This window comes from Anopheles arabiensis, chromosome 3, assembly GCF_016920715.1.
Source record: "Anopheles arabiensis isolate DONGOLA chromosome 3, AaraD3, whole genome shotgun sequence".
Taxonomy (NCBI): Eukaryota; Metazoa; Arthropoda; class Insecta; order Diptera; family Culicidae; genus Anopheles; species Anopheles arabiensis.
The window spans coordinates 79378594-79404176 of NC_053518.1; the positions used below are offsets into that span (position 1 = coordinate 79378594).

Sequence of the window (25583 nt, forward strand, 5' to 3'; positions counted from 1 at the left end):
CCATCGCCAAACATGGCACTACTATGACTGTGTACCATAACTTCTAATAGTGCGCTACGCCTCGCACGCTGGAAGGTGCACCACAACAGCAAACCGCAAAAAGCATAACATCCGCCAGCAATTTGCCGCCTTTCACTTTGCGACTACGAAGCAAAACGAAACGCCCCGCGGGCATCTACCGGAGGGGCAGAGCAGAAGAGAACAGAGTTCAAAGAATGCATCAACCTTAGATGCCGCCGTCGCCGACGCTCCAGACGGGGAAGGGGATGGTATAGTGAAACAAGGCGAGAAACACCCAAACGTCTCATAAACATAATTATTTATGATCCATCTTCTGTGTGCTGCTGCTGTTGCTGCTGCTACGGTGTGTAGTGTGTGGCGGTGGCGAGTGTCATTAATGGATTTCGCTCTGCTCCGAACTGTAGAAGAAAGATGCGCTCGACCTGAACATAACAGAACGAGCAGAGGCGTCAGAAGAAAGTTAATAAAAATAAAGGTTCCCGGTACATGGTTCACGTCCTTCCGCCGGCATTGGTGCCAAACGCTGCTGCCGGTGCATCGACGGGTAACGTTGTTGAGGGTGTAAACAAACGACCAACCAAGCAAGCACTATATTGACTGTAAACTACACTTTTGCTGAATTTTTTCGTTTCGTTCCACCAGCGCAGGAGAGTGCTTGTGACGGAGGCGTCGTAGCAATCGGGCGATGTGTAAACTCCGATAACAAATTGCATTCAATGCTCTGTATCCAATGGTACTCCGAGAACGATAATTTGAAACACGGTCCACAACGATCCTGTTTGGACCACCGGACGTCCTCTGAATTTCCCGGCTTTATCGTTGGAAAGGGTTCCTACGTGAAGTTATTCCATCCCCCAACATCCGAACTAGCCAATTTGAGCCATCATAAGCATTACGGGTTGCCGAAAACCATGCACCGCCGTGCACGATGTCCAAAACCTGTCCGTGCTATAATAACTGTCAGACGGAGAAGATCCTGATGCACTGCAAGAGGACGCACTTGTTTGCCGGTATTGGGTTTCTGTCGTGCACACACACATACTCCCATACACCCGAACAGGGACCTGTCCAGAACCCCACAGGATCATCACCGCTCGAGGAACGAGGAACGCAAATACAAACTTCAAAGAACGGCACGACACGGCGTAGCGAAACGATGAGACAGAGCGAGCGGTTAGAATTACTCCAGCAGAACTTTGCCAGACATTGACGGAATTGCTACACGGTGGAGGTGCACGTGTGATGTGTGGTGAGGTAGAGTTTATGTTTGGTTTAAACGGCACAATTTACAGTAGGAATTATACACACATATGTTGCCGACGCCGAGTGCCGAGAAATCGGAGTAAAAAGCCAAACCCCTAGGAAATGGGAAACGGAGTTCTATGGCGCTCTTTAGGTTTGGTGGTTCGACTCTGTCCGTATGTACGTCCGTCCAGACCGAGCGATCTTCCAGCAATCCCAGAAATGACTCGATTGGCGTCGACTGCTCGGGTAGGATTATCGTTCCCGGTCCCGTAAAATGGTGTACTGCTAGTAAATTAAACATAAACATCAGGGAAATGGGGAGAGATCGTCTATGGCAGGGATAAGCAAGAGTGGAGATTTGGATATTTTATTGCACTAATCTGTTAAATTATTAACACTCGTGTCACGTCGCGGGAGGTCTTTTGGGAGGAGTTGTGTTGCTAGTTCTGATTCTAGGCCCTCGAACCGGCACATAGATAGTGTACTTTTGGAGTGATATGTGTCACTGCAACATATATACGAAAAAACAACAACTTCAGATTATTCTGTACATCGTTGATGCTAAAGGGGAGGAAAAAGAACCATTTTTGCATACATATTTAAAGGTTTCTTTAATGCTCTCCGCCTGTGCACTCTTTACCGTACATCCTTCATTGTAGTGCTTCTCCTTCGTCGGTGGAGTTCGCGTAATTTGATCTTCCAGAGCTGCTTACACTTGATGGGTGCATTGAGTGCACCCATCGGGTTGGATTAATTTCAAACAACCGATAAACACAGTGGAACGACGCGCAAGACACAAAGGGGCTAGCAAAAAAGAAGCAAGAGGCCCGAGAACAAGAAACATCTACCGTCTGGCGATACACCGGCTGGCATGAGAATTTGTGCATGATTACCGAGCCAACATTTGGCCGGATAGTGTTTCATCTTGCATGCAGTCCCCAAAGGCAGAGTTTAGCGTAATCCAAATGGCTGCAACGTCGGTGATTAACCGTCCCAGAGTGTAATCTTACGCTCACATCAAAGTCAAATGGAGGAGTTGCAGTGCAGTTTATTAAAGCAGCTCGCTGCTAATCGATTGGAGACTACTGACATCTGGCAGAGGTATGGAGGTTTTGTATACCCGTGCAGCTAATGTAAACATTCGTCCGGTAGTCGGGCCGACATCACTGCGCGTATTGAGGAAACCGTGCACCGAAGAGTAAATAGTTGAGATGAAAGATTTTTCACAGCTGGAAATTATTTAGATTAGAGCCGTTCGGAATCGGTAATTTGAATGAAACCATTTCCAAACGCAAATGTGCAAGAACGATAGACAGCTACGGGCGCTGCATTAAAGGCCACTCGTCGTACCATCAATCACGAATGGATATTTAGAAGACGGTACGTGTTAGAGCGTGTGTGTAGCTTTAATTCCCTACAATACGTTAATGTTCTATGTCTGTTGTATAGGGCGTCATTTTACACCGAATTCGCAACAGTTTGCACGCTTTTGAAATGCAAATGGCTCGTACCTGGGTCTTGGGATTTCTTTTCACACCGGATGTAAAACCCACGTACCAGCGTTGGCTGTGCATCGTGGTTCTACTAAGTGCGATATCTAACGTTGGCTAGTTGTTAAATTGTTTATCGCTACGTTTTACGATGAGCCTTCCAGACCGCGAACCCCCCCTCCCCACCAACTTTCAGGCGAACACTTTTATTGGGTGCCATCGAACGTTTAGCAACCACCCGGCGAGCTACATACTATATACTTCCCACGAACCAGCCGAATCAACCATGAAAGAAATCGCGCAAAATCGTTAACGCATTAACGAGCTGCTTTTCTTGCCAGCACGCCGACAAAGTGCACTTAAACGCACGCGGGCAGTAGTAAAAGCGAAGCGCAAGAAGAAGTAAAATGGCGGGCGATGTAAAATTTACGGCCTTTTTCCATATCGGACAACTCCGGCGGGTTTTGATGTCGATGCTTGAATCAAGTGTGGTGCATTCGGGATCTTGGAGTTGTTGTGGCTGTGTGTTAATGAGCTGTTCGGCGGTAGATGGGGACAGTAAACGAACGAATCGACCACCTGATTTCATGACGCACCCCGTTATCGAGTAGGTTTAACTGCTCAGGGTAGTAATGTTTTAATATCTTCCGTCAAAACCGGCCTCGGCTAGCTCAGTTTATGGAGGTTTTGGGGCCGTAAAGATGATTCGATGAAAACTTGATATAAAGGGCGATTAATGTTATGAATATTTGATGTCTATATTGTATTTGGTTTTCCGGGATGACTTAGCGATCAAGAACCACTTAGTCAATGTAGCACAATGGGAGTAAATAGTCATTTCTTCTAGGATCTTTACTTTGTAGTTGTAATGTTAGAATAACATTGATCGTGTTACTAATTTTGCACTTCTTCTTTTGTGTTACTCGGTCACGATTCAACCAGATAGTCAGTCGTTTCTACGCCGGGATTGTTGGGTTAAAAATCGAACCGATCTGGTCTTGTATTTGCCGATTATCAAGCATCATAAATAATCGAATTTATGTCTTTCCGAATTCAAAATCATAGTAAAAAAATAAGTATTCGGAAATAGTTTTTTATCCTGGTCACGGCACCAGTCGGAAATATTAGCTATACGTTATATTCGTCCAGTTTTTTTTCATTATTGCTTAAAGGGTCAATTGCTTAAGTAGTTCAATCTCATTTTAGTGATTGACTATGAATTGTTTCATCCTGGTCACGGCACCAGTTTAAACTCTTTACGATGACTTCTTAAGCTTCAAAAACCGATTTGGCGACGAGCACTTAAGCCTGCAAATCGCTTACCAATCAGAACCTTATCGTACAAATTCATTAAAGCTCGCACAAGTACAAAAACCTGAACCGTCAATTCTCAATTCTTCCACGACTTCAGTCACGCAAGACTGGCCACGAGGGGAGGAAATTAATTCTTCCAAACCAATTAACAGCATTTAGCGCATATCAAATCGATGCAATGGCATCGTGCAATGACATCGTGGCATCCTGCCGGGGTTTACACTGCTCAAACCAGAAACCGCCCCATCGTCAACTTATCGTGAAGCCAATCAACAAGTTTTGCGCCGTATGCCGCTTCCCTCGTTTGTTCGTGCTCCACACCAAAATTGCGGATGTTTAAGCAACATCCCGGTGTGAGGCAGTGCACCATCTGAGTGTTTTTGCATTCGTTTGGACGTTCTGCGTCTTTGGAACAGTTTTGGAGAACTCAAAAACCTTCCTTGTCGCGGAGGACATTACACAATACGGGAATAATTTTGGTGATGACCCTTGGCTTTTTCTTTGCCTGTCTGTTTTTCCTGCTTTTCGGTGCGTTGCATTATGAAACGCTCATCAAGGAGATAGTGTGAACAATTTATGCGCGAAGAATATACCAAAAAAAAGGGGTGTAAAAAAGGATTGGAAGAGAATAATGGAGAGTGAATCGATAAAGATAGCACATATACTGTCCGCTTTACTTTAGGCTTGCGATTTGCGAAGCAAAGAAACGCCAGAGACCGATCAACAACAACAGAGCTGTTTCAGAAGTGATCCCACTACGCACGCAATCCGCCCAATCGTCACAAACACACACACACACAATGGAGAGGGCACAAGAACAGAGCAAAAACGTCTTCCACCCCGAACGGGGCCCGGCTCAAGAAAATAAGCTGTTGTTGTTATGCTTCCCAAAACCGGGGCGAAGTGAGTCCTACCCTGGGCTCTACGTCCTCTCCTTCTTCATGCTCAAGCCCCCAAGCAGCAGCGAGCGCCAAAGAGTCAGCACATTAGCGCAACAGTTCATTTGAAGAGGAATGAGAAAAGAACACGCTGGCTAAGCGTCGGTGCTCTCCTATCCAACGCTGAAGCGAAACAAAAAAAAAGTAAGAAGAAAGTCCGGTTTGCTTTGGGTGTGGAGGCTGTGCAAAATCTTCGTCTCCATCTTCAACACTCCCACCCTCTCACTGTCCTTTGCTTGATACTGTTTTTCGTCAGCTACGTTGCATGGGGTCGTCCCCCCGTGAGGAACGTGAGAAACGGCCAACAGCATGAAAGGCCTAGTTGAACCAACGCAAAGAATGAATAAAAGAGAGACAGAGAAAGAGAGAGATTGAAAAAAGAACACCTAAAATGCTATAAAGCAGATAATTCGCAAATCGTCGAGAGAAGCATCAGAATGCCGACGAACCTATTCAAGAATCGGTGGATGTGTAGGAGTGGAGCGTGTGAGGAGCGACCTAGCACCGTTTGGTAAAGAAAAAAAGAGGCAAAAAGCTTAATCCCCTTGCGGTGGCTGGGGGAGCCGCAACGTTCGGGAAAGGAACTGCCGGTGGAGGATGATATCGCGATTCAAATAATAATAAAAATACCTGTATTTGCTCTTTATCTCGCTTCCCACCGCTTACCGCGGGCCTTCGGGTGTGGGTCGCGGCCGCCTTTTTTCGATACACGGTGTGCTTGGGTGGTTCGGCACGGTGGTCATAATTTTGGAATGAATTAACCGACTGATCGTTTGCGGTTCTTTGCTTGGGAAGTAGCTTAGTTGAGGGACATAAATTAGTGGAAGGGATTAGTGCAACAAAGTTATCTCCAAAAAGTGGTCATTCTAAAGTGTTATCAAATTTAACAATCTTTTATGATACATTAGTTGTAGCCAATCTTATACTCCCATGAGCAATAACTAAGGTCCCTTTGTGGAAAACTGAATCAATTATATCCGAGTAGAACTAATAGAATGATCTGTATAAAAACATCTGGTTTGTATGCATCCAGAGAAAACGGATAGAAATACTCAAGGTATATTTAGAGGATGTGGCAGATTTATGATCTCCCTTATCCTTCGAAACCCCAGGCTTTGTAAGGTCTTATCCTAAACGTTCCAAATAAAGTATGAACCTTTTTCCAAACTATCGGAACTACTGGATTTCGCAGCAGAAATTTTCAGATATGCCCCATGTATCAAATCTGGGTAATGATAGCGAAACAATAGCTCCCCCTTCCCTTTTCCCTTTCTTTTGATCTCATTAATGCTGTGAACTAGGAGGACGGGCTCCACTGTTGTTTCAACTTGTGCTAAATCAGTGACTCGAAGATAAAGAATTGGAAACCATCTTCTATTAAGTAAAGAAGATCATACATTATGTATTTAAAGATTAGTTCACGATTCTTGTCTTAAGTATACTAAAGTCTACTATTTGATCGAGCAGTTGACAGTGCAAATGAGAGATGGAAAACTAATCATTGCAAATGAGAGATGGAATTTACGGCACCAGCAGTGGTCATCCTAACAACTTCTTATTTACTGATCGGGGCTTTATGTATAATATATGAGCTTTTTTGAATTCTGCTCCTCTGCCGTCAGGCTGTTCGATCAAAACAACGATCGCCGTATCCTTCGTTCAGTTAATCAAGCTCTTCAGGATTCAAAATTAGATCTTATGTATTATCCAGCAATCATTATCGGCAATTGATCATGAACTTCAGGTCTTCTTCTTCTACTTTTATTTGACGAAAGAGGATGTATCCTCCTCTGTTATTCAAACGTTTGTTTGAAACAACACATTCCGAGGCATACTCTCTCGCTCTCTTACTCTCTATAAACTTCGACTATCTAGAGTCATATGTCTTGTTGAATTTCATGTTGATCGCGTGACACCGATGACGTTTGAAATCTGTCAAGACAATGGAGCTCAGTTAGGTATTAGAAAGCGGCTTTCTTGGAACTCTTTTAACTAAAAAGAGTATTTATTCTCTACAATTTGTTTATAAACCAATAATTCGATTATTCGATAACTCTGATAATTACTTTCTTATTTTTTTCGATTTTTTCATACAACAATAGTGTATATAAAGCAGTGTAAACTTCACTTCAATTATACTCTACGAGTGATTTATTTTTTCAATCGTAACAGATGCTATTTTTGGCCAACTAAACTCATCTGCCTTACCCACCGTTACGGAACTAGAATGATGCATACAAACTTAGCATAACCTTGCGATAGTCACTCTATTGCTTGGATTGGAATGGAAAATTCATCCGCCTATGGTGTGCACTGCAGAAAATTGGTGGCCAAAACACCTTCTCTCTCTCTCTCTCACACACACACACACACATTGGACCGTAAAAAAAGGCATCATCATCATCATCAGCCCCAGCAGCAGCAACCTCATCGGAGTTTGATATCTTATCCGTCGCATCCTGTGGCACAGGGCGACCCCGCTTGGAAATGCTTTTAAATGTAGGTGCTGAAAGCAACTAATGACTTTAAATTATTATCTTGTCCTCGTTCTGCCCCAACCGCACCCACCCCCACGCGGCCTGCATTCTTGTCTGATTCGCTGCTGCAGAAGGGTTTGATCGAAGAGGGGTTTACATCGAAGGAGGCTGGTTGGCTGATCAGTTCATGCTTTAGCGTGTAACGACAACAGGTTTTCTGCCACAGCAGCCGCTAGTGTGGCGCTGAATCTGTCGGATCTCTGGCGTGTGAGATCTGCACTGTACAGCGATCACGTTATTCGCCGCGCTTGAAAGATAAAACTCCCCTACTACTGGAGCAGCAGCGTAGAACTTTAATTCCTAATCCGCTCCACGGTTGCGATGCGATACGTTCCGCACGAATGATTGAGTTTCGGTAAAAGAAACCACCCCGGAGCGACCCCGGGAATGCTCAACCGGGGTAAAAGAAATGCCTTTTGTGGATCGGGTGCGAGAGATACATCCAACCCGCGCTTAAAGGGTTCCGTTTTTTCCTGAACTCCATTTCCATGCAGCCGAAGCGAAATGTGACTTTAATTTATTCGTAGATAATAACGGCCGTTCGTGCAGAAGAATCGGACGCGCTGCCCAAAAGGCCGGCACCACCGAATATGCCATGGGTTGGATTGCAGATTCGGTCCGCGCCTCCTTTACGCTCCCCTCTCACTCTCTTAATTTAACATTTCTTGTATCTGTTTTTATGTTATTAAAATGGTCGAACTTTTGCTTCGCGTTTTTTATTCCAGCTTCTCGAACCTTTTTTCAGCTCTTGGGGCAACTCCCCGAGAAAGGTTTTAGCCCGACCGTGGCACGGAACGGGAAAGAGACAAATGGTTCATGTGGGGCAACATTTCAGTGCCTGCAGCGAGCGTGGAATGCAAAAGGCACTCGCCCGGGCATCGTTGCGTGGTGTTACCACACCACCCACATTTCAGAGTGCCGCGGGAAGGTTTTTTTTTGCGGTGCCATGCGTGTGCCAACTATCGAATGGTGGAAACGTTTTCCATTTTTTATCATTTCCTGTTTTTTTTTTTGGCACACATATTCAGGCAGAGAGAGGAGCAAAAAAACACACACACACAAACTCACAGGCGGATAAATTTCGGTGGCCGCCGTTTTTGAGTGGTTTAATTTGACGGGCAATAAAACGTTCCAGTGGATGAATGGGCACCGCTTATTGATGGTTCAGCGGTTATGTTATGGTTTGCAATATGCTGTGTGTGTGCTAGTTGAAGGCAAGGAGTTACTTTTAAAACATGTAATATTTACGTTCTAGGTCTAACTATTACTCCAATAAAGAGTAAGCTTTTAGACATTTATTTGACATCATGCCTAACGCAATCCAAGCCCATCCTTGCAGGAGAGCCTTGCTACCATTATTTCTCGGTCTCTTACGACGTGACGCATCTCATTTATTATCACTTACAGTAACTATTTGTGTTTACAGCCCTAATCATGTGTGGATATCTCCGCAACAAAGGAAAGAGTTTACTTAGATTCGAAAGGTCAACTATTAAATATGATCGCTATCTAACATATGCGCAGTGCGACCTATCCGTTGGTCTGATTACTATTTACGTCAGCTCTTGCAAGGCCGAATTCAGTTCAATTCTCCTGCCGGTATCACTCTCCTGGTTGCTAAAATATTGACTATTAACTGATATAAAACACGGTGGGAGATTTCGTTGAGCCAATAAGCGTAGAAAGCTAATTTATATTCAACAAATTTTAACTGGATTTTGTTATAGGGTAAATGTACCAATAGTGGTGCAATTTGTAGTGGTACCAACGTGTTTTAATAGATTTAAAGTGTCAGGAAATACAATTTCTGAATATTTTAACACATAACAATTAGAATATGTTTTATCATCGCAATCACAACCATTTTCGAAAAAATACATATTTTTGTGACTGCTTCGTTGTACCTATAATGGTGGTATGGTTCCTATAGTCGTCGTATTGTGTTCCTATAGTGGTGGTAAACAAAGATGCATAAAAAACGGTGTATAATATTAATGAAACTTAGTTTCGAAGCTGTTTTCGTATGAATAGCGTAATTTGATCGTAAAAAAATGAATAAATTCGATCGATGAAACTATTGACTAAAGTACTGCATCACACCTGTCGTCAACCTACACCCGGAAGAGTGTGCTTAGTTTGAAGTCAATTTTTCATTCAGCCATATAAGCGAATTTTGGCCTATTTTTGGTAAATTACCTACATAAAACTCATTTCTGTTGCTTCTTTTAGTGAAAACAGTACGACATGTCAAAAATATCCCCGAAAAAAATCTACAACGACCCGTTTTTATTGATTTTACAACTATAACCACTATAGGAACATGCCTGTTTTGTGTACCTATAATGGCACTATGGTAAAAAACACTTAAAAATGCATAAATATGGTCAAAAGGCAAATAATTTTAGTAAAACAATAACATTTCATAACAGTTATGTTGAAAAACTAGTAATTGCGTGGTTATATGGTCATTTAGAACGTTGACAGAAATATGAGTTTTGTTATGAAATCCTAAGGATTTTGGAAAAATGTTGACACATTTCACAAAATAGTGGATTTTTCGGTCACTAAGTAACGGAATGGCCCCATTAAACTTTTAAATCTTTTGCAAAAGGCTAAAGAACATTGCACACTAACGTAAATAACTCAATTACATGTAATTTGCCGTATGAAGCGCATTTTAGCGCAATACCACCACTATTGGTACTACCACCACTATAGGTACATTTACTCTACTCTATATCCAACATTTGTGAATAACTACTACTAATAGCTTGATATTATTTCATATAGTTTTCAGCAGATCTGCTTTAAGTTATAAATACACTCAATACATTTTTTTGTAATGTTTTAGTTATAGCAAAGCGATGATTTGTTATTGTTCTTTTAGACAACTTGAAGGAATAACAACAATTTCTCTTCAACGACTCCAAAAGACAAGTACGTGTCCGGATTAACGAGATACGGCGAAGCTTCCGAGTATGAGAATGGTCTCAAAAATAGAATGAATTTGTTTTCCTTTTTTTGGATCGCAAATGTCCCACCCACGCAGAATTTAATTTCATATTTTTGAGTTATGGACTTCTACATTTGATACATGGACTACTCCAAAAGAATATTATTTCATTTCACCAATCAGATATTGGTCATAGGTAAAACAATTTGCTGATTGAAAAAGCTATTATTGGGGCCCTTTCTTTTTTAATTTCGTAGGCTGAAATTTCAGCCTGTCAGCTGTTTGCATTGTCTAGCAGTTTTCGAGCAGCTATCTAACTCAGTATAATTTACAGGTGGGCTTATCCCAAGGTGTATGGATTTAGAAGACTGATTTTTATCGCTTATGTTTCTGAATGAAGATTTTAAGAGTGTTTTGTGTAGTCGTCAACCCTCCAGAAAGCTTGTTTGAGCAAAAGTTTTCACCAGTTTTGTCAAAAAGTGATATTCAAATTTGGTTATAAAAAGCATACTATGGGACCACCTGGACTACATACACTTTGATTCTATATTCCATCACCTGATCTCTTAAAAGCACCTTGGGATAAATGCAAAATCTAGACTGAAAATCGCAGGCTAGTTTTGTGTGTGGTTTTGTATGGAGAGTTTACATGATTTCAGTCTCCAACTGTCAAACTCCATACAAAAAGCTGACTATAATCATGAAGGGCCCCATTATCTGTACAAAAAAGAAAAGAACTCAATATTTGAACTAAAAACAAAGTATGAATGTAACTCACAATTAAAATGATTAAATGTCACCTGCAACAAACCAGCAAACTTTTACTAAGCTCTAAACTCCCACCATCATTAGCCAGTTCTTGAATGCGTGACATGTGTGTATTCAGCTGCCAATGTGACCTTTTGCTGTTGCTCTGCACTTACCTGCAAAATAAAAAGAACGAAAATACATTTTTAATAAATAGCCATTGACACAGAACGCGTCGTCTAGACGCACAGAGAGAGATAGAGAGAGAATTGTTAGATTTTGGCGAAATAAACACAGTATCCTCACGCTAGTGTGGCGCGGCGCAACATAGAATACGGATCTAACCCGTTCGTCCGTCGTGGTGCTGTACAGCGATGCTGAATAGCCTAATAACATGCTCTAATAATCGTCATGAATAAAACATCCATCTGCCCTTACACATTAATTCATGTTCCGTCACAGGCACGGCGGCGCGACACATTCCTTCGCACAAGGTTGATACTCGGAGATGTAGGTATGTAGATGCGATATATATTTCGTGGAAAAAAGAAAACCATACCCTGCGAATATGAATTCGCTGAGAAAGAGGGCAGGCGCAATGAGACTGACATTGGTTGAATTGTGACGTGAGTTGAATGTCTTATTTTCACTTTTGTTTCCTCCCGTGCGTGCTTCGTTGATGGGGCTGAGGAGTTGTGCACTAAGTAGTGCCTTTCAGATTGATGAGCTGGATCATTCATTGCACAGCCATGCCATGCTTCTGCATGCCTTGCTAATTTCAATATGTTTTATTCGCGCACAAAAGCACACAAAAACTTCGCTCAACAAATTTCACATCCTGCACATATATGCTGCTGATCCTTCGTTTTTTTCATTCCATTCGATGCATTCTATACATCGTGGAGCTGCCCTGGAGTGGCCATTGTTGGGAAACAATAGTTCTGCGCGTATTAAAAATTAGCCTCGTCGAAACGCAAATCTTCCTGCAAACTGCAATTGCACCAACGGCGGCAACCCTATGGGCAAGGGAAATGGATATGGAGCTAATTCCTTATAATCTTGCTTAGCAGCTATTTTTTTTTCTTCTTCGTCCCCGCTCTATTGTTCGCCTGCATCCGTGACCGAACCCATTGCGCATCGCATATCCTCTCGACCGGCACATCTCAAGGAATTGGCGAGGATGGTGGTTGTTTTGTGTTTGGTAGCTTTTTTTTTTGTTCCTCACCCTTTCACGTTTGCACCCGCGCTTGCTCTGTTTGCAAAATTCTTAATAACTACGGAATTTGCAATCGCTCGCCCGGAATTTGCATCATTTCCGGTGCTCCCCCCCCCCTCGGTACCGTTTGGCTGCACTTAAGAAATGGGAAAAATGCATCTGCAACCGACCGACCGACCCGAGCGACGAGTTCGCCGCCGGTGCAATAATGCTATTCACCAGCCGCCGCCCATACGGTGCGGAAATCCCTGTTCAAAATGAATGGTATAGGAAGGAAAAAAAAAGAAGGAAAACCCGCCTGAAAATGATGGAACCATGGCGCTGCACAATATGCACTCTCGTGCAAAACCGCTTTTCACCGAAAGCGAACAAAGCGTGAAGCGTATTGGCACAATAGATAGAGCATGATAATTTTCTTTGTCTTGAGTTGTGGGCAAGCGGTAAGAGCATATGGAGCAACAGCAGCAGACAGCACACGAGATATGCAAACAGCCTCCAGGCCATGCTGTGGAGCAATGCTGTGTGTGTGTGTTTGCGCACTTTTCATTCCTTTCTCATCTCTGGAATTGATCCCATCCGTGGATGAGTTAAACTCTCAATTGTTAAGAAACTGGTGAAAGCGAGAAAAGGATTAAATTGAATTTCTCCCGCAGAAGATAACGGAGGCAGAAGAAAAACAAATCAATTTGCAGTGCTAGCAGATGTGAATGGTCTTAGATAAAGGATTTACTTTATGGTGCCTTTTTGTAAGGAGCAATTATGAAATGAAGCGTTCAACAATATTCAACATTTAAATGTAATTATTCTAAATCGATGACTGTTAAAATGACCAGTACCTGTTTTTTTTAGAAAAGACAATCCTTATTTTGTCTCTAATTTTGTTTACAATATCTAACAATAACTTCTTTTTCCCTTTTATTCTTCTTTTTCTCCGTTTCCTTCAAATTCTTACCATACCTAATCTTCTTCCTTTTCTTTTTGATGTTACTAAGTAGGTCACTCGGCCTTTTAGATCATGCACAGGCATAAAATACTATTTAAATTGTATTGTTCTAATCATTATGGGTGGTAATTTCTATCACTACAACTGTATGGAATCATGCGATATCACCGATTGATTTATTACGGAATCATTGAATATGCCAAGATTTTCGAAATATTAGCATTTTCTAAAAGATCTCTTACCGTCCTTTTTGGGTTCTTTTTTATGTGGCCTAACAACGACCTACGCGGTAATAGATACTTGTACAAGCTTCCAGGACTTATTAATACCACACAACCAGATATATTAGGTTCCGCTATAGTCCTTCGGGAGGACATATGAGGTTTGAACCCAGTCGTTGGAGTTGACGACTGTACCATGGGACCGCGCTTCTTGCGTTAATATACTATTAAATAACATTGGTGGGTTCTAGGTCCTATAACAAAGACAGTGGAGTAAAAAAACTTATCAAACAACCTTTGGTATCACATGAATGAGAAATGAGTATAAAAATGACCATTTAATGTTTATTTTTCTATAAAGCATATCGTTATCTTGAACTTAAATCATACTCAAACGAAATCAAAGACAAAGACAACGAAAAAAAAACTGATAAAATTTGACGTCTAAAATGAGCTACATTTTAATTGCAATCTATAAAATCGCTTGTCTTGCTTGAATTCTTGCTTTGAACCTTTCAAATCATTTAAACTTACAGGGTTTTCGAGGATTATTTAGACATGTTCAGCGAGTTGTAGTTTTGTTCAGGCATATAATAGTCTCTTTCAGCGATGTATAGAATTGTTCGGAAGTAGGCGTTGACATGTTCAACGATTCTGTGGTGCTGTCATTTTTTAAGTTCACACCCTGTGCCGCAACGTTTAATTTTTTATTCTTGAATGTCCTAAAAGTAGCAAGTGATTATTCCCCAAGCTGTTTATAACATGAGTTAGTTGAAACAAACATATTTTTTTTGAAAACCGTTTGTTTACCTTTTGATGAGAATTATCCAAGCTGCAGTCCAAGTGGTACGAAAGTGACAGCTCTATAGTATCGCCGAACATGTCAACGCTTACTTCCAAACAATTCTATATCTCGCTGAAAGAGTCTATTATATTCCTTAACAAAACTAAAATTCGCTGAACATGTGTATATAATCCTCAAAAACCCTGTAATACCCGTAAGTTATGGGAAAATGATCCATCGAACTCATCGATCTCTCAAAACCTCAATGATCTAAAATGTTGCTACTGAAGTTTGGTCAATGTAGGCAGCTTAAACATATAAAACTTCTCCAAATATACCCTATACAAAATTGAAGAAACCTCTCAACTCAGAATGTACTCGAAAGTAAAAAATACGCTTTAAAAATCCAACATTTTTATAAACACAACATGTAAACCCTGCCAGGAATTAAAACGCCTCCTATTCAATGCAACAATGTTGCTGCTCGGGAAAATGCAATTGAAAGTTTAGAGAGAAAAAAAATGTAATGAAAGATAACGACGAAAGCTCATTAGATGGCAAAGTACACCCTTCCCGTATCCGCGGGTCCCGCACGGTGAAGAAAAGAAACAAAAACCACTTCAGCATGATTGTTTGATCGGTATAAATCCTTTTTTTCCTTGCTTCCGCCCTATAAGGAGGGGGTTGCAACCATATAGTTTCACTCAGCTATTAGACGGGCATACTTTTGCTAGTGAGTCCCCCCCCCCCTCCTTCCCGCCCTCTTTCTTGTGCGGTGGAATATTCCATAATTTCTGCACACATGCACACAACTCTTTTCACCTTCATCTAATTTAAAGCTGAGCTTCTCGCCGCATGCTCTCGCCCGCAAGGCATCCATTATTCGTTCTACGCTCAAACCATACTCCATACACACTCCTACGAATGTATCCGATGCAAACGTGCATCGGTAGAGGGAGTAGGGATTGAAAAGCAGAAAAAAAACGCAGACACTTTTTCTATGGACGGAGCCGTCCATTTTTCCACGGCCGGCAGACGATGGAAACAGTGGCATTGTGTTTCGAGTTGCACTCCGCTCCAACTAACGAATGGCACACTACGGTTGACGACGGTGACGCTGGCAAGCCGATGCCTATGGAAGGCACGGGCACTGCGTAGCAACACACATGCGAATTGCACTTGGTTCGTACTTTTCTCTCTGTACCGCGCGCTGGGAATGTAACCAATGGAAAGAAATAGTGCAAGTCGAGGAATAAAATAATACAAGCCATTACGGCACGCTGCAACCGGCAATTGTGCAACTCTTAGGTGTGTGTGTGTGCCCCCTTCCGAACAAAGCCGCCCGGGGTGTTTGGGGTGCACTCGGTGCATGAATGGTAAGGACTCGGCGCGCGACGCGAGAGCTTGTCTGCTCTTTTGCTGCTTTTTTTCCTGCGATGCGCGCACCACGCTCTTTTCGCGCACGCTTGCTCGTTTCGTTGGCGGGCTGCAGAGTTTTTTATTGCAGAGTGCAATCCTCCCGGGTGAAATTGGCATTCGTTTCTGTTTTTTTTCTTCTTCTGTTCCTCCTGAGCTGGGGGAAATTATTTCATTTCCGAAAATTTAATTAATTCCCTTCAGTTTTATTGTGCGCCGCGCAGCACTTTACACGAGCACACCGGCACCGTTGGGCCCTCGGTTTTTTCTTTTCTTTTTGCCCGAAGTTCTCATTTTGTCGTTTTGTCATTTTGTTGTCCTTTTTGCTCAATGTTGGTGTTTTGTATTTTTTCTTCTCTTTTTTTATGTTTATAAAAACGTGTTCTCTTTTTCAGTTTACCATTTTTTGTTGCGTTTTTTGTGCGTTTTTCCTGTTTGTGTGTGTGTGTGCGCCTACCTGTTTGTAAGGTTTCGGGGTTTTACCTTATGCGGCAACATTATTTCCTCATTTTATGCTGATCCGTACGGTGCCCTTGCACTCTTCGCTGCATTTCTTTTTCAACGCATTTTACTCATTAGCAGGATAATTTAATCAGGATCATTTGCTTCGTTTTTTTGTTGCTTCTCTGCACATTTGCTGTTGTCGGTGCTGCCGTTTGACGGATCGAAGGCGCTTTATTGATGGAAATGGGGATTGGCGGGAATGTGGGCAGGAATGGAACAGGAAATTCCATGCCATTCCTCTCTATCATCAATATTGCATCACGCGAAAGTGGTGGTTCGCTATAATTGATGGAACCGTTAGCACACGCAGCAAAAACCACAATTTGTGATAAAGTGACCCATGAATTGATGATGGAATGAAATGTGTTAATAGAAAAGGGGGAGGCGAGACAGAAGAGGCAGAGCAATCTTGAAACAGGTGTAAATGGAATGGAAAAATGATATGATTCAATGGGGGATATTCAAGTGCAGCAAAATCAATAATTTATTGTTTATGATATTTTGGGCGACAAGGATGTCGACGTTCTGGTTATTTATTTATTTATTTATTTATTTATTTGCTTAATAAATGTTTGACAATTATTTAAAGGAATATTGCATACATTGCATACATTTGATACTAATGGTATTTAGCTGAATGATGTAAACTATGTCGACAATTGTGTTGAAAATTGTATTTAAAAATAGAAATCTTTGAAATTGGAACTGAGTTATTAGAAGATATGAAACAAAAATCGTTATTATTATCTTTTATCTCAAATAGTAAATATATATTTAATTTAATTTGATAGATTTTCTACCTTTTTATGACATCTGTCAAAAGTAAAACATATCTAAACAAAGAGAATATGTTAGTTTTATACTCTAATTTGACTTGTCTTCTCTTGTTTTGAACTTATTACTTGTTTGATTGGGACGAGCTTAAAAAAACTAATAAAATATTACAAATATATTTAATGACTTGAGCCGGTCTCGTAGTACAGTCGTCAACTCGTACGACTTAACAACATGCCCGTCATGGGTTCAATCCCCAAATAGATCGCGCCGCCATACGTAGGACTGACTAACCTGCTATGGGGGGGAATCAATTAGTCACTGAAAGTCAAGCCCACAAGAGGGTACAGGCAGGCCTTGACCGACATCGGTTGTTGAACCAAAGAAGAAGAAGATTTAATGTCTAACAGATGCGAAAAACGTATTTGTATGCTACTTCTTTTGTTACAGGGTTTCCCACAATTTATTGGTTGGTTTTCATGTTTTTTTGGGCTCGGCTCAAGATTTATTCATCGTATTCCATAGATTTTTAGTTCGTTCCCATAATTTATTAGTATCGTCCGATTCGATATCAATACTATTGAACCAAAAAAAATGGGAAATGCCCAAAAAATAGTGAAAACACACAACGACAAAAAGTGGGAAGCAATCAAAAAAATATGGGAACCAACCAATAAATCATAGGAAACCCTGTAATAGTTCAAATGTTATCTTTTATATCAAGTTTGAAATGAGATTTGAGGTTCTATTTCTGAAATAGTTTGACTTTTCTAAGCTGAAAATTGTAAATATTTTCTTTGCATTGCCCTTAATGAAACTCAGTATTGCTGTAAATTGTCTTTAAATAATCGAACTAACACGAATGAATCATTTTTTCGGTTTTGGGTAAATTTCACCGGAGTTGCACTAAATTGCTTTCCTTACTGTAATGCCTGTATTAGCTTTGTGGCTCTTCATCTTCTTACGAGCACACCGGCAAGAAGAGATTGGCAAACATGGAAATGTACTCAACCGGCGTATCGCAATCTGCATTGATGCAGCAAGACCGCTCTAAATGAAGAGTCCTACCGGGTTTCAACACGTTAAGATAAATTTGCTCCCCTCTCAACCCCGAAATAATAAAAGCACAAAAAAAAGATGCCATTCTGCATTAAGCCACGGGCATGATTTATAAATGGCTGGCTAATAAGATTCTTTTTTCCACGAAGCTGATACTGATGCTCTGCAAATTGTATAGAGCCTCGCGTGAATGAATGAATGGATGGATGGTGTGTGTGCGCCATTCTCCCAGGGCACCGAGCAGCAGCAGAAGCAGCAGCAACACTCTCGTGAGGTCCTTTTGTTCCCCCAGAGCAGCCCGATTGCATCCTTCCATGGTACCATGGATACCATTGAGACGTCAGCCTTCATCATCATCATCGTCGTCGGGTGCACAGTATACAGGAACGTGCGACCCAAATGACAATTTGCAATATGAAATTCTCTTCTAACCCTCACCGGAGCAGCCGACACGACACGATTGCATAATTATCTTCTGTACCGCACCTGAACCTGAAGCATCCTATTTGCGATGGTGGCGATGGTTGGCGTGTCGCTGTGCGCTAGCGAAAATTCACCTGCCCTGGTGATGTACTTGTGCGATGTACAACGGCTGGTGCTATTTTAACTGCAAATGGAATGGTAAATATTTGCATCGCCATGCGGGGGTGTTGTTGGGATGCGCTCGGCTATGAACACTGGATTGATGGGGAACCATCATGGACAGGGGACGAACCGAAGGACGACGCGCGTTGGTTCCGAGACCCGAGAAGTGGGCTCTCGAAACCGTGGGCCGTGTACGATGCCCTTCAGTTTGCGCTGAGCCGATCCTTTTTGGGTGTTTGGTGCTGGAGCCCAACGCTGCATCCTTTCTTTTTTTTTTGTTATGCCCTCCGGAGCATGCAGTCGATACTAACCGGCCATTTTATTACTCAGAACCATACACAAAGAGGAGTTGCACGAAGAGTTGTCTGTTGGAAGCAAGGATGCTTGCGGGAGCTGTCGCGCAACATAATAAAATGCTCCAGTACCCATCGTCGTCCTCATCCTCATCATCGTCGTCGTCGTCCGCCGTTCAGGCAGAAGCTGTTGATCGTATTTCATTCGTCGGCGGCACGGAACCAGCACGACCTGTGCATACTTATTAGCCTTTAGTTCCTCGGAGATAGTCGAACCGCCGGCACCAAGACAGACCAGACGGGGGGCCAGAGAGAGTAGAGTGTGAGTGAGAGAGCATTTTTCTTTTCTGCACACTATTTGAAACATGATTCCCATACGAAAAACTTCATAAAGCTTCACAGTCAGAAGCAGCGAATGTTTCCGACCACGTGACACACCGAGCGTTTTTTTGTTGCTGGAAGGAACGCAGGTGAGATTGAGTTAGAAGTATGGGTTTTATGGCATCGGTTTGCGCAAAACTTTTCTCACATGCTTAAGAAGATTGTGGCGATGGACCAACAGATACACACACACATACATATAACCGACAGCAACATCAACATGGGGACGTGTTCAAGTGACGACCAAAGCGTTAGGTCCGAGAGCAAGATGACAGCACGCGGGACTCAGGAGTCGGAGGAAGATGAACGAGGCTCATACGTTTTATCCGGCTCGTGTTTATGGTAGACCCATCGATTCAACAGTCGTGTTTGGACGATGAATTGGGAATTCAAATTTGTGAGAATTTGTCCCCAAGCGGGGGTACTCCTGTGATGGAAGAGGAGTTCTCTACTGACAAATCGCCTTCGGGTGGACGGATAATGATGCATCTGTAATGCATTGAAAGTGGTTTGAGATGGGTTGGACATGTTTGTAAAGTGTGGCAAAAAAGTAGCACAAAGATATCGTTTCTTTTGATGGACTTTTTCAACGCTATGTTCCTCTTCTTGTGGGTATAATGTTGTGGGTATAATAACGTTCTTGTGTGTGTGTGTAGTTTCCGAATTATCCGAAGATATGTTCAACTTTTCCAATGATTGAAGGAGCTTTGTGTCCGCATATTGTTGAAGATTAAAGTTGGATTGCTTTTTCGAATTCCTTGCAACTAAACTACTCAATCCATTCGATCAACGTATACATTTTTGATACGTTATCGTTGGAAAAGATGTTCCAAAAATATAAGTGGTCCTACCATATTTCTACATGGTACATTTCTACAGCAATAGCAAAGGACATATCCGGCAGAGTATTTTGTAGTTTGTTGGAACACGTTTGAATGATGATCGCTAAGGAAACTAAGGTAAAGCTGTTTTTAAGTTTAAATGTTGAATTTTCCATTGGAATACCTAAGTAAAGGAACCTTTAACTATTATTACACAGAATTGACCAACATTGCAACAATCGAAGCATTTTGTGATTTTTTATGTTTAACGTAGTGAAACAATTCAAGTTCCTCAGTTTTCCCTAATTTTTTTAGATTAATGACATATATAGTCATTGACATACACATTTACACACAGCTAATCTGAATCCCCGCTACCATTTTCAAACTTTGGACAAATTCATCGCACACGTCGCGTGAAAATAATACCACTCAACCAATTGCAGCAAAAAGGGCGTCCTACTATACTTCACCCACTTAAACCAAGATCCCAACAATAACATTAGAATAGTACATGTTTCCTTAACACCTTTCTTCCGCTTCTAAATCGTTCTTATTAAACTTCTTCCGCAGTAGATTCTCACTTCGAAACATGCAACACACGACACACACTTTGGGGGACTGTTTTGGGGTAAGGTGTTGTGTTGTGTTCGAAATGTTCATTAGCGGTAGCTTTCCCTTTAAATGAGTTTTGACAGCCTACTTCCATAATAGGACACGACGCTAACAACTGACCATTTAACCTACCACCGTGCTACACACCCTCCACCAGAACACGTTCATCGCCAAACCCGTAAGACACACGCAGCAACATGACGAGCGTTTTGACAAGGAAACAACAAACACGGCCAACACGGTTTCCAGAGTCTTTCCCCTCTGTTTTCCGAAACAGGCAGAACTTCCGCCCTAACACGGTCCTAGTTACGACGAGATCGGTGCCTGAACACTGAACACGCGTCCCTTCGAGGGAAGCGTACAATTACGCACACAATACGCTCGGCCAATCCTGAGTGAGCAAGACAAGATGTGGGAAACGGATTCTCCCAAATATTCCGGTGCATTTCTTCTCTCCGGCATTGCTGTGATGATACATACAATACAAGATAAATCCCCGCAGCAGTTTTTTTTTGTAAATCCCAACTGACTGATAAGCCGGGCAGCGTTTTGTGTTTCTCTGTACTGGCCGGAAGCACCCCGGGGTCCGGCTGAAAGGATAGAGAATATTGCATACCCTCTACATGCAAATCGTACCAATGACGTAGCCAGGGACTACTGCTATCCTCCCGCGCGCCACGGGAACGATTCAAATGCAGGAGTTTCCCGCTTAGCAAAGCCCGCAGCCCGAAGCGAGGTTAATCAATTCGCCTGTTTTCCACCCTAACCCGATGGTTATGTTTCATTAAATTCCTGCCTTTCCGTTGCTCCCTTGATTGTTACACAGCGTTTTTGAGCGTAATCCATCCATCCCACGCGTAGTAGGAGAGTAGGTAGGTTTGCCGGTTGCGCCTTCGTGGCATGTTAAAAAGGGGTTAACCTAACCGAGGCAAGCTGTTGTTATTTTTTACGTTCTCTTCACATGCAATGATTTTGACTGTAGGCCGAGCTGCTCGGGTTCGCTTATTTAGAAAATGAAGCACCACACACACACACACACACCCATACAAACACGTACGCATATTCGTATTTCTCTAACCGGGGCATTTCTTGTAGAACGAGCTCGAGCGCGTTGATTCGCTTCGATTAGCACGCTAAAAAGTGGCAAGAACATGGCACACAACCTTCACGTGCGCCAAAAGGGGGAACAGCAGCAACACCACGGGTATCACATTACGTTCGGGCTTTTCGGGCTTGTTTCGGTTTCAATTGTGCAAACCCGGTGGTGGTGGATTGCCGGATGGGGTTGCGGTGATGACTAATGTAGAGAGTGATGAAACGGATTGACGGCAGATGGCAGTCAGAGCAGCACGAACAAGTTGTTTGCTTTGGTTTGGTGCTAATCTCGGTTGATTGAATTGTCTGAAGCAGGCAGAGAAGCTGTGGAAGAATTGTTGGAATCAAGGGCAGTTTTGGAAGTCATGTTGAGACCCTAGGGGCAATCCTTGGAATTAGGTTGGATGTTTCAAGAGCTTCTGTAGTATGTGATCTATTTGGTGTCTTGAACGCGCATTAACTTTGCATTTTAACAGCGTTATGTTAGGACATTAATGAGTCTAAGGACCACTTCTTTATATTGCCGTCTTTTTGTATCCTTCATCCTAAATATCAGGCTCGTTTAACAAGTTATTCTTCTTCATCTAGATGGGTAAATGAACTCCTCTCGACTGCTATAAACATTCACAACCTTCACAACTTCTTCAGCTAATGAAAGACCACGCTGTCTCTTTCTTAATCATTCCAATTTCAATGCTTTTGTGTAACCTTGCATAACAACCTGCTACAGACATTATACTCCTTGGTACCTTTAAACGTTCTCTATTTGATTAAAAACAATTCAACCTTAATGGAGAGTCCTCAAAACAGACAATTTATAGCCAGTCAGTCCGCAACCGAGCAGCAAACCGAGCGAGCGAAATAAAACAAAACCCGCGCTTTAAATGCCACTTAGCGCCGTTCATCATTCAATGGCATTATTGCGAGTGCCCAAGGAAGCAGCACCGAGCCACATAGCCCAACTAGCAAGCAACAACGAGGACGAGACACGAAATAAAACGGGAATGAGAATAGAGAGAGAGAGAAAGAGCATAAAAAAATAGTAAAATAAATTAAAATCCTTTGAAGAAAAGCTTCATCGTGCGGAAGAACAGCGTGTACAGAATGACGGTGGTGGCAGCAACGTTGGACGTGGCGTGGGCGAAGAAAATGAAAATACCACCGAATGTCCCGCGGCAGCCAAGACCGCGCGCAACGGATCCAATATTGAAACCGCAAGCCTCGAAGGCCTAGAAGGCAACCCGCATAGTTTTTCCTATGCAAAGCAATTGCTGTAGCCATTCGGCGTAGCTCGCCACGTCTCGCCACGGTATCCACCGAGTCTGGTAGAGAAAAGCTGGGAAACTTCGCCTGGCATAAAACTAAGAATTGCACTCCAAGAGCCACTCGCGGTGGCCTTTTCCTCCGTTGCTCTTCTCCGGACAGTGTGTTTGTGTGCAAAGTACGCGTCGTCTGCAGGAGACGACCGTTTCATAGAGCGCACACGGTCGCTCGTCCCAGCGCTGGCAATTATTATGCAAGGCAATGGTGGACTTGTGGTGCTTTGCCAGGACCAGCAGATGGGACCGATGGTGTAGGACAGAATCATAAAAAAAAAACAATCCGAAACATAAAGCGTGTATTCCCGTGTTTCTTGTGATCGTGTTTCGCGATGAACGGGCGAACTGTAGTAGTACAGTTTCCTCGCCTGGCAGAAGAAGGATCCTGAAACATGCGAAATTCCACGCGTCGCTTCATCTTCGTTTTTTTTATAACTGAATGGTGGTACCGTTTCTGCTACAAAATGCTGTGTGAACAGGATTGTTTTTACTTCCTCCGTATATGGAAAAACTTTGAACTTAACGAAAAATTCCTTATCAACGCTGAAACACACACCCTGAACGCCATTTCTCTTTTAATATATTCACTTACACTCTAGTTAAGCTTGTTAAAACAACTCGTTAAAATTAACACTAATTGTGAACAAATTACGGCTTGACAGCAACGTCTATAATCTACGCACATCTAATGTAAACATCAGCCACTTTTTTCACCTTATCATCCTTGCCCCGCCAATGTGGCTTACCGTGCTTGTCGTCTTAACCTGTGCTCCGCCTGTTGATAGACTTCATATTTCAATTTATCAACGTGCCGGGGCGGCTGTCCCGAACTAGAGCCAAAAAATTGCTCAAACAAATCACGATGGCAATGACTGTCAAAAACATGTCACACAGTGAGTAGGAGAAAACCGCCCATTGGTGTCTTTCCTATCCGTACGGCGCCCTTCCGAATGTATTATCACAGCAGACGGCTTGTGCGAATATTAGAGCAGGGCAATAGAAGGGAAAAGGAACTCTACAACAGTTCCTCTCTCGAACAGCAGTTGAGTCGGGTCACGCGCTACCGTTGTGTGTTGTGCGGTTCACGCTCGGCGAAGCACATGGCATATGCGTTCGCTCTGAGCTCTGAGCAGATCGTACGCGTGCTCGGTCGCTCCCCAAACGTCCAAAACGCGATGAATGGGTAAAACTATGGACCTGAGATGGGGCCCTATCTCAGTACCCAAACTAGTACCCAAAGGCAGACAATTTTGGACTTATTTTTTGAGAGAGAGCTAAAAGCTGATTCCTCCCCTCTTCTCCACTTCTCTCTAGAATTCCATTTGCATGAGTTCTAGGAGAAGGGGAAAGGGAAGGAGATGAGAAGTAAGTGAATTTAAGTTGATGAGGAAGGGGTAGGACACATTCACCAGTCACCGCCAATATCGAGAATTTGACATTGGCCGGTGGTGTTTGGTTCATCGGCGTTCCGTGTGGACCACGGATGCTTAATGGAAATGCCCTGTATATTTCCGTACAGTATCTCATTGTGGCGGAACCTTACAAATGTTATTGCGCGGTCGAATCAGGAATCGCGCATCGGATCGATGGAAGAAGGGAGTACGAACGAGGGGGGAGAAGAGGATGCACAGAGAAAAACGCTACACATTCACTCATACGTTCTTACAGCAGCAGGCAATTCGCGAGAACATGAAATCGGGAGAGTATCGGGGCGACTATGGGCCTCGAACGACGAGATCCGTTCGCCGCGGCTGTCAGAAGGCGCTCACTTGGCGCTCAATTTTAAAATAACGTACCATTGAGAGACCGTAAGAAGCGCGCGAAAGAATGAGTTCTACCTGCCGGGGTCGAACGTTCCGGTTTGTATGAGGAGAAATCCGCGAGGTTTTGCGCTGCGGATTTGGAACGAATGTTGTTTTCAATGTAACGTTTTGCTTTAAATTTTGCTTTAAATGATTGAAGTGAACTGAACTTAGAGATATGTAACATTTTGAAAATGTTTTGTTATCTATTCCAAATAAAAAAAAGTTTTCATTAGTTTTGAAATTTTATATTAAAGACATAAAATTTATCGAAATATATATAAACATACCAATATCTATAATAATAAAGTTATATAAATATATAATATATATATATATATATATATATATATATATATATATATATATATATATATATATATATATATATGTATATATATATATATATGTATATATATTTATATATATATGTATGTATATATTCGTGTAAAGGTCAAATTTTATGTTTTTCATATGAAATGTCTGAAAAATTTATAGAAAAATATCGCA

At 42.3% G+C, this 25583-nt stretch overlaps 1 protein-coding gene across 1 annotated transcript in view; it reads right to left on the reverse strand.

Moving 5' to 3' along the window:
- LOC120904372 (tyrosine-protein kinase-like otk) overlaps nt 1-25583 on the reverse strand; it is a 71305-nt gene that overhangs the window by 27247 nt on the left and 18475 nt on the right. The gene's annotated exons all lie outside the window — the stretch shown is intronic.